Below are 16170 nucleotides of genomic sequence, written 5' to 3'. Positions count from 1 at the left end.
GATTCGACCTCACTCTATTGTGAGTTTTTACTTGACGATAACCGGTGCACTTGCCGGAAGGAATTTTGCCGATCGTGCAATTTCCTAAATCGTAGCATAACTAGTTTATGCGCATCAAGTTTATGGCGCCGTTGCCGGGGATTGGTTTTCGATTGACAATTCTCAAATTGGAAGCTAACTAGATTGAGCAATTTTCTCTTGCTTTGTTAATTCTGTTCAAGATACTTGTTGAATTTTAATTTCTGTACTCGTTTACATGCTTTCCTTCTTTATGCCTTTAAATTCATGCAACTAACTCACTGACTCACTAACTGTTTGAATTAATTCCTCAATTGAGCTAACCATACTCTTCCATTAACCAAGAGTATTTCACCTGTTTGTGTTTGAGCTGTGTTCTTGTATGACAGGTAGGAGAGGAGAGACATCAACTCCTCCATATACCGAACCAGAGAGGACCCTTCATAGACTTAGAAGGGAAGCAAGAGGGAAGAGAGTAGTGGGAGAAGAGGAATCTGAAGGAGAATCTGAGGACAATTTTGAGGAAGCTTTAGATCTCAACATGGATAGAGAAGTTCACAACCATGAGAGAGCTGATGGAAACGATGCCATTCCTGAGAGGAGGGTTCTTAGTTCATACATAAACCCAACCTCTGAGAATTGTGGTAGTAGCATCCAGAAACCACCCATTCAGGCCAACAATTTTGAGCTCAAGCCACAACTAATATCACTTGTGGAGAATCATTGTTCCTTTGGAGGAAGTGCTAATGAAGACCCAAACCAACATCTCACAAAATTCCTGAGAATTTGTGACACTGTGAAGTCCAATGGAGTCCAGGAAGATGCCTATAAACTGCTTTTGTTCCCATTTTCACTTAGGGACAAAGCAGCTAAGTGGCTGGAATCATTCCCAAGGGGGAGTCTAACAACATGGGATGAGGTGAAAAGCAAGTTTCTGGCAGGTTTCTACCCTCCACAAAAGGTCAATAGGCTTCGATCTGAGGTTCAGACTTTTAGACAACAAGATGGTGAAACTCTCTACGAGGCATGGGAGAGATTCAAGGACTTGACAAGGAAATGCCCACCAAACATGTTCCATGATTGGGTGCAATTGCACATCTTCTATCATGGGCTCTCTTATGAATCAAGGAAGGCTGTAGACCATTCATCAGGAGGTTCATTGAACAGGAAAAAGACTGTGGAAGAAGCCATTGAAGTGATCGAGACAGTGGCTGAGAATGAGTACTACTATGCATCAGAGAGGCACAACACTAAGGGAGTCATGGAGCTGAACCATGTTGATACAATTCTAGCCCAAAACAAGGTGTTTGCCAAGCAACTAGCAGAGCTTACCAGGCAATTAGAAACAAAGCAAGTGGCTGCAATACACACACAAGATCAAGAGGAAGTAAGCATTGAAGGAGGTGATTGGGATGAGGCTAACTATGTGGGAAACCAACAAAGGCAATCATATGATCCACATTCCAACACTTACAACCCAGGCTGGAGAAACCACCCAAACTTTGGGTGGGGAAACCAACAAACCCAACCACAAAACCACAAACCTTACAACCACAACCAACATAACAATTCCACATACCAAAACTCCAACCAAAGATCATACCAAGCCACACAAAACACTTACCCCCAACCATCATATCATGGCCAAAATAATCAACATACCCAACCTAATCCGAACCAACAATTTCAAGATCAATTAAACCGGATAGAAGGAATGATGGCAACCATGAGTCAAGACATAATTGAATTGAAGAGCTTCAGGGATGATGTGAGAACTACCTTAAGAAACCATGGTGAAAAACTCAAGAGGATGGAATCTCAAGTAGGAGAGCTATCTCAACAGGCACCCAAATCAACTGCAGTATTCCCTAGTGACACAGAAAAGAATCCTAAAGGGGAACAAAAGAGAGTAAGATGGGAAGAATGCAAGGCCATCACCATATTGAAGGAAGTCTCAGAAGAAGAAGGAATCAGGCCCTCAGAGCAGGAACCAGAAATCTTGAAGGAAGGTGTGGAAGAAGTTAAGCAGGAAGGTGGAACTGAGCAAGCCAAGGAACTGCAAAAAGGCATGATGGAAATATACCATCCAAAAGCACCATTTCCTGAGAGGTTAGGAGGAGGTGAAAAAAGGAAAACCTATTCAAGGTTTCTAGAGACATTTAACTCTCTTCATGTCAATATTCCCTTTCTTGAGATTCTTCATCAAATGCCCACACACATCAAGTATTTAAAGGAATTGTTAAGCAAGAAAAGAGTTTTGAAGGGAGGACAAACGGTAACAATGAACAAAGAATGCAGTGTTCTCATCAAGAAGGACACACTCTCTAAGAAAACGGACCCAGGAAGTTTTCATATCCCTTGCATCATAGGGGAAACAAGAATTGACAGAGGATTCTGTGATCTAGGAGCTAGCATAAATGTGATGCCTCTAACTCTTATGAAGAGGCTACAACTGAATGAGGTGAGATCCACTGATGTAATCATACAACTGGCTGACAAAACTCAGAAGCAAGCTGAAGGGGTAGTTGAAAATGTGCTGGTGAAAGTGGGGGATTATTATTTCCCCACAGACTTTGTCATTGTGGACATGGAGGAGAGCTACTTACACCCTATAATTCTGGGCAGACCATTTCTAGCCACAACTAGAGCGCTCATAGATGTAGAACAAGGAGAGCTAATTCTGAGAATACATGATGAACAGCTCATTTTCAAAGTTTTCAAAACTGCATCTGAGCCTGAACCAGAACCTGAAAAGCTTAAGGATGATAGTAGCCATCTGTGTCTGGAGGAAAGTAATCCAGCAACTGAAACTCTAAAACAGTTCTTGGAAGGCAAACAAGAGCTGCAAGAGTTAAAGCCACAAGAATCAGTGGAAACAGATCAGAAGGATCCTCCTGACATAAGGGTCACTGAAGAAATCCTCAAGAGAAAGGGAAGAGTGATAGGGAGATTGCCAAGAGGGTGGAGAAACAAGAAAATTCCCACTGAAAGTTTTTCTCCGGGAGATAAAGTGATATCAAGTCATTATCTGGAAATTCCACCTGACCTCAAAACCATTCCTTCCCAGCTCCCTCAAGTGTTCACAATCAGGAAAGTTCTTTCTATGGAACATTTAGAGGTCATGAATGAATCAAGTGGGGACGTTTTCATAGTAAGAGGAGAAGACGTCAAGCACTACAATCCACCCTAACAAGGGACAACCGTCAAGCTAGTGACGTTAAAGAAGCGCTTCATGGGAGGCAACCCATGTTTTAATATCCTTATATTTTTTTTTTGTTTTGTTGTGCATCTAATAAAGCATGGTTTCTTATGCATGAACTTGTATCCTCAGGACAACTTCTTAAAGAGTGCACTGACATTTTGCATATAAAATAAGTTTGGTGTGCCTGAAAGCACCCCAAATTTTATTCAAAATGCATTCAATTTTTAGTGCACAACCAAAGATTAAGTTTGGTGTTCCTCTTTGAACACGGTTTATGAAAAGCAAGAAGTTCCTCTGGATTTCAAAATTCATGACAAGTATACCATTCGCTTGTTTTAATACTTTGGTTTCAATTACTTAGGGTAGTAACTTTGTTTAGAATCAAAGAGCCAAGGTGACTATGATTTATTAGAATTATGCACACTCATTAAGGACAACCAATATGGATTTCATGTCATTAGGAGACTTTACCAAACACTAAGTTTGGTGTCCAAATAATAAGTGTGCATACATGTAGAAGTCACGGCTATAAGCTCATAAAGACAATCATTGATTTACATGTGCAAGTACTATTCATAATTCACATGGACCGAAAAATGATAGCAAACTTGTTTGTTGTGCAGGTACAAAAGAAAAGACAAAAATGAAGGAAAAAGACAAAGGGAGGTACGTGCTTGGTCAAAAAGAAAATTCACAAATCTTTGAAACTAACACATGGGAAAAGGAAGTTCTGCAAGAAAAGAAAGCTACATGTACAACCTAATGCACCCAGAATACTTCCAAGAAAATGAAAAGCAAATCGTCCTTCTCACAATTCATATATTTACCATCAAGCCACCCTTCACAAACCACCCTAGCCGTCCATTTTTCACTCATGGGCACTATAAAGAATCACTTGGGGAACGAGTCCCACACCACCAATTCTCCTTCATACACATTTTCCTTCATCATAGCATAACTATCTCTTGCCGAAAACAACCTTACCACACTTCCAACAACACTTATTGCTTTACCTTGTCAACTTTAGCTTGTCACTTACCAAAACTAAAGAACCAATGGCAGCTTCATCTAGCCACAAAAGAAGAAAAGACAAGCAGCCAATGGAGGAAAACAGGGAATTCGATGCATGGAGATACAGATCAGTTTTCCATGAGATTCAAGCCGAATGGATGAGACCTAAAACGGTACTAGCTGAGGTTCCCTTTGACCTTGAAAAGGATGAATTCCCAGGTGTTTGGGAAAAGATCAAAAAGAGGAAGTGGGAGCTCCTGACTAAGCCAATCACTAAAATCAACATCAACTTGGTGAAAGAGTTTTATGCAAATGCAGTAAGGGAGAATCCAACCAAGAAACCCACATACAAAAGCTATGTGAGAGGGGTGGAAGTTGACTTCAGTCCCAAAGCAATCATGAAAACTCTTGGCCTGAAAAACATACATTTCAGCCAAGCAAGTTATGAAGAAAGGATGATAGGAGAACCTGACTATGCAACTATTGCTGAAGACCTTTGTGCCATCAGAGCTGAATGGGTGAGAAAAACAAGAGGGGCTCCAAGAGTCTTGAGAAGGGGAGACCTAACACCTGAAGCTAAAGGGTGGTATGCAATAGTTAGGAGATCCATCCTACCCACTGCAAACTCTTCAGAAATAGTCCCTAAAAGAGCCATCTTGCTACATTGCATTATGGTTGGAGGGGAGATCAAAGTTCATAAACTCATTGCTGAACAGATACAAGAGTTTAGTGAGAAAAGTGACCCTGAATCCTGGCTCCACTTCCCTAGCACTATCATTAAACTATGCATCGATGCCCAAGTACCACTTGAGGATGAAAGACCTAATTGGCTATATCCTGGATTGGCCATAACTGCGCACAGAATGACTCTTGGCCCAACTCCTCCAAGACATACAAGAAGAAGAAATGAAGAAGGGCAACAAGTGGAAGCCGAGCAAGAAGCAGAACAAGAAAGACAGGAAGGAGAAGACAGAGAAGAAGAGCAAGAAGAGCAAGCAACTCCTGAAAGAAGACAACGAATTCCCAGAGACCCCATGGATATGAGCAGAATGCAGGAAATCATGGAAGGAATGTCTCAACAATACATGAGGTCTCAGGAGAGACAAGAGGACTTTCATCTAAAAATGATGGATATGCAAAGGAACTTTGAATCAAGATTCTTGGATCTGCAAAGGGAACAGAATGTACACTTACAGGAATCCTTCAGCCACATATGCCAACACCAAGATGCCAATGTCTTTGCAATCAAGGAAGCCACCACTTTACAGAATGCAAGATACTCAGTCCAAGCTGATTACAACATCAGTTCGCAAATCAAGCTTAACTACATAGGGGAACATCTACACAAGATGGACCCAGCATTCCCAGCTTATGATGAGTATTTCAAAGGGAGGAAAGAAGGAGAAATAAACAAGGCAATGATCCTTGAAAAAGGAGTGGAAGAAACGATGAAAAAGGCTGGATTCTGGAAAAAGCTCATAAGAAAAGACAAAGGAAGCACAAGTGGTCAAAAAGAGGCAGGAAGCAAGAAGAAGCAGGATCCCAAGAATTAAGAAGAACCAAGCAATAAATAAGAGGTGGTCTCGTTCCTTAATAATCAAATGATAATTGGTGAATTGTCTTTATGAACTTGTTTTCATCATAAGTCATTTAAGTGTTATGTGGAGTCTTTTTTTTTTTAGTATGAGTCTTTTGTTTTTTTTAGTATGAGTGTCTGTTTATTGCTTTGAATAAAGTGAATGCCTAGATGTTTGGATATAACTTCACCTTCTTAAACAAGTGCTTGCCATGCTTGTCCTGTTTCCAAAAAAATAAAAGAAAAGTTGAACAAAAGTAACTTGTCTAAATTAGTGACAAATCAAGTAGAATTAAGTGGTGGTATGCATGCTTGATTGTTTAGTCAGATCACTGGAATTAGAGTGTAGAATTATCATTCTTTGTGTAGAAATTGAAAACTGTCTATGGATCTTGATGAATAAATGTCTTTGGCCATGAAAAAGAAAGAAAAAGAAGAAGAAAAAGCCTCTGAAAAAGGGCAACCAAAAAGCAAGAAAATTGAGAAAATAAGCTAGGCACCAATGGTTTGATCTTCTGAGACAAATGCCTGTGGTGTTTATGTATTAAGGATATGCTTGGATGAATAGGTTCTGAGGAGTGTTTCAACACTTGGTAACTTGGGTTAACTAACCCGGGATTATCAACCAAAAGTCCATTATCAAGAGCAACCTAAATACAAAACATTTAGTCACACAAAGAGGTGCTGGGCACCAATGTCTCAAGAAGAAATGTGAACTAAAATGCCTAAAGTGGATATGTGTAGTGCACTGATAAGAAAAAGAAAATGCCAAAGGCTTGTGCAACACATGACACTAAGCAAACAAGGAGCAAAAGAAGCTCTAAGAAAAAGAAAAGAAAAACAAAGAAGAGAAAAGTGCCAAAGACATAAAAATAACAAGAGGCCATAGCAGTGTTTGATGGATGCAATGAAAAAGTGATAATCTTACCTGATAAGTATGAAAAAGTGATGCTGCAACTTTCTGCATAAAACCCTTCTGAGGAACTTCAAATGCTTGCTAATATAGCCAATGTAATTGCTTTCTGTTTCATACTTTCTTCTCAAATAACTCAGGACTTGCTTAGGGACAAGCAAGTATTAAGTTTGGTGTTGTGATGCCAAGGCATCATAGGCTAGTTTCACTAGCATTTTTCTGTTAGTTTTAGTTGTTTTATGCATTTTCTTGAGCTTAAAGTAACCAAAAATGGTTAAATGAAGAACAAAGCAATGAACCATCCAAACAATATGATTTTAATGCAAATTCCATGAGTTTTAGTTATATTACTTAAATGCTATGAATGGAAGATTTATCATGAAATTTTGCAAGACTTTGATGCAATTGTTTGGATGATTTCAGGGAAGAAGAGGCTAAGCAAGGAAGCAACAAAATCAATAAAGGAAGCTTGAATATCACATGTGGAGTTTAAGTTCCAGTTTAAGCCTAAACTGGAGCTTAAACGCCAAAATCATGAAGGATAAGAAATGCTGGAATTGAAGTTTAACCTCCAGTTTGACCTTAAACTGGAGGTTAAACGCCAGAATGAAAAGCCTCACTAAAGAAGCATTCCACGTTTAACCTCCAGTTTGACCTCAAACTGGAGGTTAAATGCCAGAATGATAATGCCACTCAGGGAGGAGTTCCACGTTTAACCTCCAGTTTGACCTCAAACTGGAGGTTAAACGCCAGAAGTAGGAAGAGTACCAGGGAGCCATTCCACGTTTAAGCTCCAGTTTGACCTCAAACTGGAGCTTAAACGTGTTCGACAGCTTTTCTCCTCCAGGGTTGCTCTCTCCATTTCCACGTTTAACCTCCAGTTTGACCTCAAACTGGAGGTTAAACGTGTTCGACACCTCCAGGGCTACCATTCTAAGCTTCCACGTTTAACCTCCAGTTTGACCTCAAACTGGAGGTTAAACGTGTTCGACCTCCAGTATGCCTCCACCCTTTTCCACGTTTAACCTCCAGTTTAACCTTAAACTGGAGGTTAAACGTGTTCGACCTCCAGGGCTACCCTTCCTATTTCCACGTTTAAGCTTCAGTTTAACCTTAAACTGAAGCTTAAACGTGTTCGACTACATGACTCTCCAGGGCTACATTCTTCCATTTCCACGTTTAAGCTTCAGTTTAACCTTAAACTGAAGCTTAAACGTGCTTCTACAAAAGGCCTCACTGGAAGTGTCTGGCGTTTAAGCTGCAGTTTAAGCTTAAACTACAACTTAAACGCCACTCTTGGAAAAGGTTTCTGGGCCAAAAATATTGTGATTTAAGTTAGTCTTTGAGCACAAATATTAACTTAAACTTACTTTGGTATGAAACCCAATTGAATATCATGGTTTATGGGATTGGGCCTGAAGGATTGATGAGTTTGAAATCTCAATTTATTGAGTCATGTGTCATTATTTGATTATCACTAAGTTGGCTCAATAAATGTTACAGGATTTGGATCAACAACCTCATCAAGATTATGGATCATAAACCCAAGGCAAAAGGAAAGCAAGGAGAGGCCTCAAAGCCCAAGAAGCACAACTGAAGCTCAATATAGAAAGTGTATAAATAGGATAGAAGTTAAGTTAGAGGGAACTTTTACTTTCACTTTTAGCTAGTTTTCCTTTTCTTTGTAATTGAATTCAGAGCTATGACTCACTAAACCCCCTTTCATTGGGTTAGGGAGCTCTATTGTAATTCAATGAATCAATAATAGTTTATCTTCTTCTTCAATCTTTTCTCTTGAATTTTGTTAGAAAGCTTCTCGATCTAATTCCATTGAGTAGTTGTCTTGGGAAAGAAACTACCCATACTTGGAATCCTTCGGAGCCTTGGGAAAGGAATGGAGGATTCATGCTAGAGAAGCTTTCTCACAGTGAATTGGATTGGGGTTTGGATGGATATTGTGACATGTAATCCTACCAAATTGTGGTTCATGAAAGTGTGTGGTATAATCAGTGATCGAGCATCATCTCTTCTTATGAACATTTAAACCAAGGGATTGGGAATCTGTTCATTTTTAGAGAGAATTGGTGAGCCAAGGGATTGGGATCCAATCATATAAGATTGCCAAGCAAAATTCAATGAACGCATTGGTTGAGGAAGAGATAAACATGTTTTGATTCGGAGATCTCAATATCTCCTATAACCCAATGAATTCCCCATTTCTGATTTCCACTTTCTCTTTACATTCTGCCACTCAATTCATGCAATCATCCCCATTCCCCTTTTAATTTCAGCAATTTAGTTTCTGCTCTTTAATTCATGCCATTTAAGATTCCGCCATTTTGATTTCTTGTCATTTACTTTTCCCGCCAATTTTACATTCCGCAATTCTCATCTAAATCTTGATTCCGCTCAACTAGAACACACTTCTAATCCGAATTGCTCACTCAACCAATCCTTGTGGGATTCGACCTCACTCTATTGTGAGTTTTTACTTGACGATAACCGGTGCACTTGCCGGAAGGAATTTTGCCGATCGTGCAATTTCCTAAATCGTAGCATAACTAGTTTATGCGCATCAAATGCCGCCATCAATCTAGCTTACACCACGAAGATTCTGATTAAGAGATCCAAGAGATACTCATTCAATCTAAGGTAGAACGGAAGTTGTTGTCAGGCACGCGTTCATAGGGAATGATGATGATTGTCACGTTCATCACATTCAGGTTGAAGTGCGAATGAATATCTTAGAAGCGGAATAAGTTGAATTGAATAAAAAAACAGTAGTACTTTGCATTAATCTTTGAGGAACAGCAGAGCTCCACACCTTAATCTATGGAGTGTAGAAACTCTACCGTTGAAAATACATAAGTGATGAAGGTCCAGGCATGGCCGAATGGCCAGCCCTCAAAACATGATCACAGGATCAAAATTACAATCCCGGATGTCTAATACAATAGTAAAAGGTCCTATTTATAATAAACTAGCTACTAGGGTTTACAGAAGTAAGTAATTGATGCATAAATCCACTTCTGGGGCCCACTTGGTGTGTGCTTGGACTGAGCTTGAAGTCTACACGTGGAGAGGTCATTCTTGGAGTTGAACGCCAGCTTTTGTGCCATTTTGGGCGTTGAACTCCACTTTGCAACTTGTTTCTGGCGCTGGACGCCAGAATTGGGCAGAGAGCTGGCGTTGAACGCCAGTTTGCGTCATTTAAACTTGGATAAAGTATGGACTATTATATATTGCTGGAAAGCCCTGGATGTCTACTTTCCAAAGCAATTTGAAGCGCGCCATTTTGAGTTCTGTAGCTCCAGAAAATCCATTTTGAGTGCAGGGAGGTCAGAATCCAACAGCATCAGCAGTCCTTCTTCAACCTCTGAATCTGATTTTTGCTCAAGTCCCTCAATTTCAGCCAGAAAATACCTGAAATCACAGAAAAACACAAAAACTCATAGTAAATTCCAGAAATGTGAATTTAACATAAAAACTAATGAAAACATCCCTAAAAGTAACCAGATTCTACTAAAAACATACTAAAAACAATGCCAAAAAGCGTATAAATTATCCGCTCATCAGTTATCATGGTCACCGCCACCACCATCACCACCACCCTCCTCCCACTGGTGACACAGCCACCGTCCCATGTTGATGACCGTTTCAATGCCCCACTAGTATAGAGCAGTGGTCATCATGGGGCATCAATCGATGAGATCCAACTCGACAAGGTCTTTTAGCTGCACACCACCGACCAGGATACCATGCAAACTCTTGTATACCAGTTTCGAACGAGTAGGGAGTAGAGGATACATTAGGGTATATCCACTCTACCATTGCACCAGTAGTGACGTCTGTGTGGGTCCCTTATGTGTCTCTTGGTCCTAGTTACTCATATGGTACGATGTACTTCCTATTGCTCAGTATGCCACACCCCCATCAATGGACTATGGACGGTTGATGACTGCAATACAACCTCTGTCTCCTCTATCGTAGTATCCACCTAATTCTCTAAACTATCAGACACAGCCATGTCTGTGGCCGCAATATGGTCATCCTATGCAGTTCCCTCCTCCACCACCCCCGCAGGTTCCTCCACAACCTCCGCAGGTTCCTCCTTCGCCCCCGGCCAGGATGACGAAACCATCACGTCAGACACAGCCCCACTGTGTGGTACGGGAAATCGTCTTAATTATCGTGTTCCCTTTAACATTGCGTTCATGCACTCCAAGAGATTTATAGTCATGTGTCTAAACCTACAACCACTATCACAATGCTGCGACCATATCTCCTTGTTGAATTTGTTGGCCAAGTCTAGCATCTCATGGGATAACCCTCTCAATGCATCTATATACCCCCTCGTACCCAGCCTTGCTTGGACTATATGTAGCATTCATCAAGTATCGATTACCCTCTGTGGATTTGAAATGGGTCATAAAGTTCGTTGTCATGTGTCTCATATAGTACGCATGAAAAGTACTAGGAGGCCTCCAACCGCTATCATAAGTTCTCAATGCAACTTTGATCACTTGAGATCTATCAGACATAACAAACAGCCCTACTTCTTGTGGTGTCACATGCCTCTTTATATTGTTCAGGAAGAACGACCACAACTCAATCGTCTCAGACTCTATGATAGCAAAAGCAACAAGCAAGATATTACTATTACCATCTTGTGCCACGGCAATTAGTACTATACCACCATACTTTCCATACAAGTGTATGCGATCCATGGAGACAAAGGACTTGCAATGCTTGAAAACTTAAAGACACGAGAAAAGTCCAGAATACCTTGTCAAATTGGCTGCAATCACACACCAACAAGTGGCCATCATAGTACAATACCATACTAAAATCACTTATTGTGCCGGGACAACAACTCTGCAATGCTTGCTATAACCTCGGAACCTTATTATACGACTTCTCTCATAGATCTAGGAAATTGCCTTTTGCTTGGCCATCCAAACCTTCCTGTATGACAGTTTGTAGTGATACCTCTACCTGACTGCACCTTGTAGGACAGGAATAGATACAGATGGATTAGACTATATGAGCGGCATGATGACACTACAAATGATGTTGTTGTCCAACTATTGATGGTCCTGAGACATGGTGAGGGCTAGAAGTGTGCGATTCTCCAAATTTACGCAACTTCCTATCAAATTAACATAAAATGGATGGTTATATGTCAGTCCTAAAACAATCATGATAAACAAGGATAGTGTAACTTTAGACATCATAAAGTGGCTTACCAACATCCAAGATTCTGTCAGAGTACAATACGGAGACTCCAAGGACATTCTGTTATGAATTGCCTGCAATGCATGTGGTACTTTGCTCAATCAGACTCGACAACCCTATACTTAGCACTCCTCTTAATACTATAATTCTTCACACTTAGCATGACAGCTTCGTTCCTCATGTATCGCGTCAAGATTCAGTGTGTGATAATGACTAGCTACAACTGACAATTCTGGAGCTGGTTTTGGGGCAAGCAGCAGATATAAAACTCTTCCCACCCACCGGAGTCTCTAGTACAAACTCTTTCTCATCCCCAGAAGAACCACTTTCATTGCTATCGGCAACATATTCTTCATCCAACTCCTCACTATTCACCTCGATATGATCACTGAACTAGCACGCTGCAGAGGTGGTCGTGCAAAAGGTGGGTCATCTTTGATAAAATTTGAGTACCTAAAACCACCACCACCTACGTCACCAACCTTTATAGAAAGTTCCATCACTTGTTAGGCTATGATTCTTCCATGGATATCAAACATCAAGTGCACATGCTTATTGCCACCCAGCCAAAAATTACGAAACTGAAATACTCTATTTTCTATTGGTGCTAACAACCTATACCCAACTCTTCCAACCTCCTTTGTCCCATTAGCACCTAAGCTCGTCAATATTAGGCTATTCAACTCAGACAAAAAAGCTAATCGACGAGTGCGCAATAGGATAGGACGATCACACTCGAAAACAATTCCATCGTCACTGTTTCTCATGTGACAATTAGGATATACACTCACAAAAATATATTTACCACTAGATATTTTTACTAAACCTAGTGAAAGAACAAAGAAAAAAACTGGGTAAGAAGAAATCGTTTGCTTGTGACCAAGGCTAATACTTGCATATCCTTTCATAGATGAGTTAAATTTGTCATACTCTATCTCGTTTATTTACAGGAAGATATTGTGGCTTTATCTCGTTTACAATATAAACGAGTTAATAATACATACGTTGAGGCCCTGCTCTAACACATATCGCGTGTGCACCTGTTTTCTTTGTTTAAGAAACGTGTCTTATATTATTTATAGTATAAATAAAAATACGTATATTATTAACTCATTTACATTATAAACAATATAACTAATAATACATTAAATGATAAATTGATTACAAATTACATATTTCGATAAATAAAAAATTAAAATATTTATTTAAAAAAATCTCTTAAATTAATTTTCAAATTATGAGACTCAGGCATATAACTTAACGTGCAAAATTTATTTCTTGATTTTATATTTTTTACAACAAAAATTTATAAAATATTTGAATTATTATTTTTAATTGATTGTATATAGGTTTTTTTTTTTCACAACATAAGGTTCTAAAACTAAGTGTACAAAATCTACCTAATAATGTTAAACCTTACTTACATTGGACTGATTGGAGTATTATTGGATGAAAGCATGCTACGACTATTTACTATAAATTCATCACTCGAATTGGTTCCAATAAATTTAGATTCGTTGTGATATCGATAGAATGGATGTCCATTAATAATTTTGGCAGTTAATTTTTTTAATATTGAAGGAATCACCTTCTTAAAATAAATTTAGAGAGACGAAAAAATCAACCAAAAACAACCATAACTTGCCTTATTTAGTATTTATTAATTGTCGCAACATTTAATGAATGCTAAATAAGACAAGTTATGGCTGTTTTTGGCTGATTTTCTTTGGTTACCAAATATTTCCGTAAATTAATAAAGTTTGAAAATAAAAATTTGGTACATATATAAATAAAAGAAATAACATTTGAAACAGAACACATAATAAATACCCTTCTTTCTCTTTATACACTGTAACATAAAATTAGTGAATATATATATATGAATCATTTTTATTATATTAAGAGACTAATGAGTTTTTTATTTACACTTCTTTATTTTATATTTATTTATTTATTTCACAACACATTAACAACACGAGGCTTTTATCAAAATTTAGAAAAACTCAAGTAATAAATTTTTATTATGTCAAAGCTCTCTCATCTTGAATATAATATTCTTGATATATCTAGAAACAACTACTTATCATGGATATTAGATGTCGAAATTCATCTTAATTCGATAGATCTTGGAGATACCATTAAGGCTAAAAATAAAGCATCCAAAAAGGATGGAGCCAAAGTCATGATCTTCCTTCGTCGTCATCTTGACGCAGGATTGAAAAAAAAATATCTCACACTAAAAGATCCTGCAGATCTGTGGAAGAACCTTGAATAAAGGTATAACCATCAAAAGACATTGATACTTTCTCAAGTCTGATATGAGTAGACACACATACGTCTACAAGATTTTTAATCCATAAACGAATACAATTCAGCAATGTTCCAAATTACCTCACGGATAAAATTATGTGGGGAAAAGATAACTGATAATGCCATGTTAGAGAAAACCTTCTCGACCTTCCATGCCTCGAATGTGCTACTGCAGTAGTAATATCGAAAAAAATAATTTAAAAGATATTCTAAATTAATTTCTTACCTTCTTGTTACTGAACATAATAATGCATTACTTTTAAGAAATCATGAAGCGTGCCCAGCTGACGCCGCCCCATTTTCTGAAATAAATGCGGCAAATCAACCCCAGAAGAGGTAAATGACAAGGTTTTGTTAACAAAAAAATTATGAAAGAAAAAAAAATTATTTTCACAAGAAAATATTGACGGAGGAAAATTGTCAGTAAAGAATTTCACAAAAATGTCGCGTTGCAAGTATAGTTCTAAACCAACAAATTATCCTCAGTCAACGTTTAAATTGTTTGTCACTTAAGCAAACCAAATAAAATTAACCGAAGTATGTAAACCTCGGGTCATCTCTCAAAGGAATTGCAGGGAAGCATAGTTTATTATTGGCTATGGAAAAGTATATTTTTGGATTTTGTAATAAGAAACAAGAAAGTAAAATGGAAAGAAAATAAACTAATAACTAAGAAAGCTCTTAGGAAAGAAAGAGAATTAAAAGTCCTATCCTCATTATCATCGTCAATTGTGACAGTAAATGTAAATTGCTTTCACTTAGTTATCCTCTAACAAATGAAGGAAAGAGAATTAGAAGTTCTATCCTCATTATCATCGTCAATTGTGATGGTAAATGTAAATTGCTTTCACTTAGTTATCCTCTAACAAATGAAGAAAAGTCAAGCGAGCAAAATCGACTTAAGTTCACAAGTCCTAATCAAAGACTAGATTTAGTGAGGCTCAAGCCAACTAGCAACTTTCAATCACCAATCAACAAAAGAATTTTGATAACTCAAGAGTCTCTAATTAATCAATCCAAGTTAAGAACATAAAAATATAAATTAAAATCCACCCAAATATTTTATCAAACACTTGGAAGGCATAAAATAAAACCATAGAAAATTGACAAGACATAGGAAATTCTAAGACTAACCAAAGCAAGGAAATAACAATAACAAAGCAATTGAACAATAAGAAACATCAAACATAAATTGCATTAATAAAAATTGAGAGTAACAAATGAACTCATAAACTAAATTAGCAAAATAAATGAATCAATAAGAAAAGTAGATAACTAAAGTGCTAGAACAAATAAAAGTAAGAGAAAACTAAATTAAAATAAGACTGAAACCTAAACCTAAGGAGAAATTGGAAGAAGAAACCCTAAACCTAGAGAGAGGAGAGAGCCTCTCTCTCTCTAGAATTCTACATCTAAAACCTAAATTGTGAATGAATGAAAAGTATGAATGAATGAAACTTCCAGCTTCACTCTGTAGCTTATTGTCCTCATTTTCGAGCCTGAAACTGAGTCAAAAGCAGTCCAAAAATTGCCCCCAGCATGTTCTTGTAACTGAGTCACATGACGCTTGTCACGCGTATACGTCAGCCATGCGTATGCGTCGATGGATATTGAACTGGCCACGCGTACGCGTCATCCACGCGTGCGCGTCATTTGTCTGCTGCACCAGTCACGCGTACGCGTCGTCCATGCGTGCGCGTCGACTCTAGCTTCTTAAATCCTCAATTTCTTGTATTCCTTCCACTTTGGCATGCTTCCTTTCCATCCTCTAAGCCATTCCTACCCTATAAAAACTGAAAACACTTAATACACATATCACGGTATCGAATGGTAATAAGAGAAGATTACGAATTAGCAATTTTAAGGCCAAAGAAGCATGTTTTCAATCATATCACAAAATTAGGA

At 38.3% G+C, this 16170-nt stretch overlaps 1 non-coding gene across 1 annotated transcript; it reads right to left on the bottom strand.

Moving 5' to 3' along the window:
• Positions 1–985: 985 nt before the first annotated feature.
• LOC148547681 (small nucleolar RNA R71) lies at positions 986–1089 on the bottom strand. Its single transcript, XR_015898681.1, has one exon. It is a non-coding gene; the product is annotated as a small nucleolar RNA R71 (small nucleolar RNA).
• Positions 1090–16170: the final 15081 nt, after the last annotated feature.

The sequence above is a fragment of the Arachis ipaensis genome, chromosome B8, assembly GCF_059453495.1.
Source record: "Arachis ipaensis isolate K30076 ecotype BB chromosome B8, ASM5945349v1, whole genome shotgun sequence".
NCBI lineage: Eukaryota > Viridiplantae > Streptophyta > Magnoliopsida > Fabales > Fabaceae > Arachis > Arachis ipaensis.
Note: the sequence above shows the minus strand (reverse complement) of the source record. Positions and strands in the feature narration are given on the sequence as shown.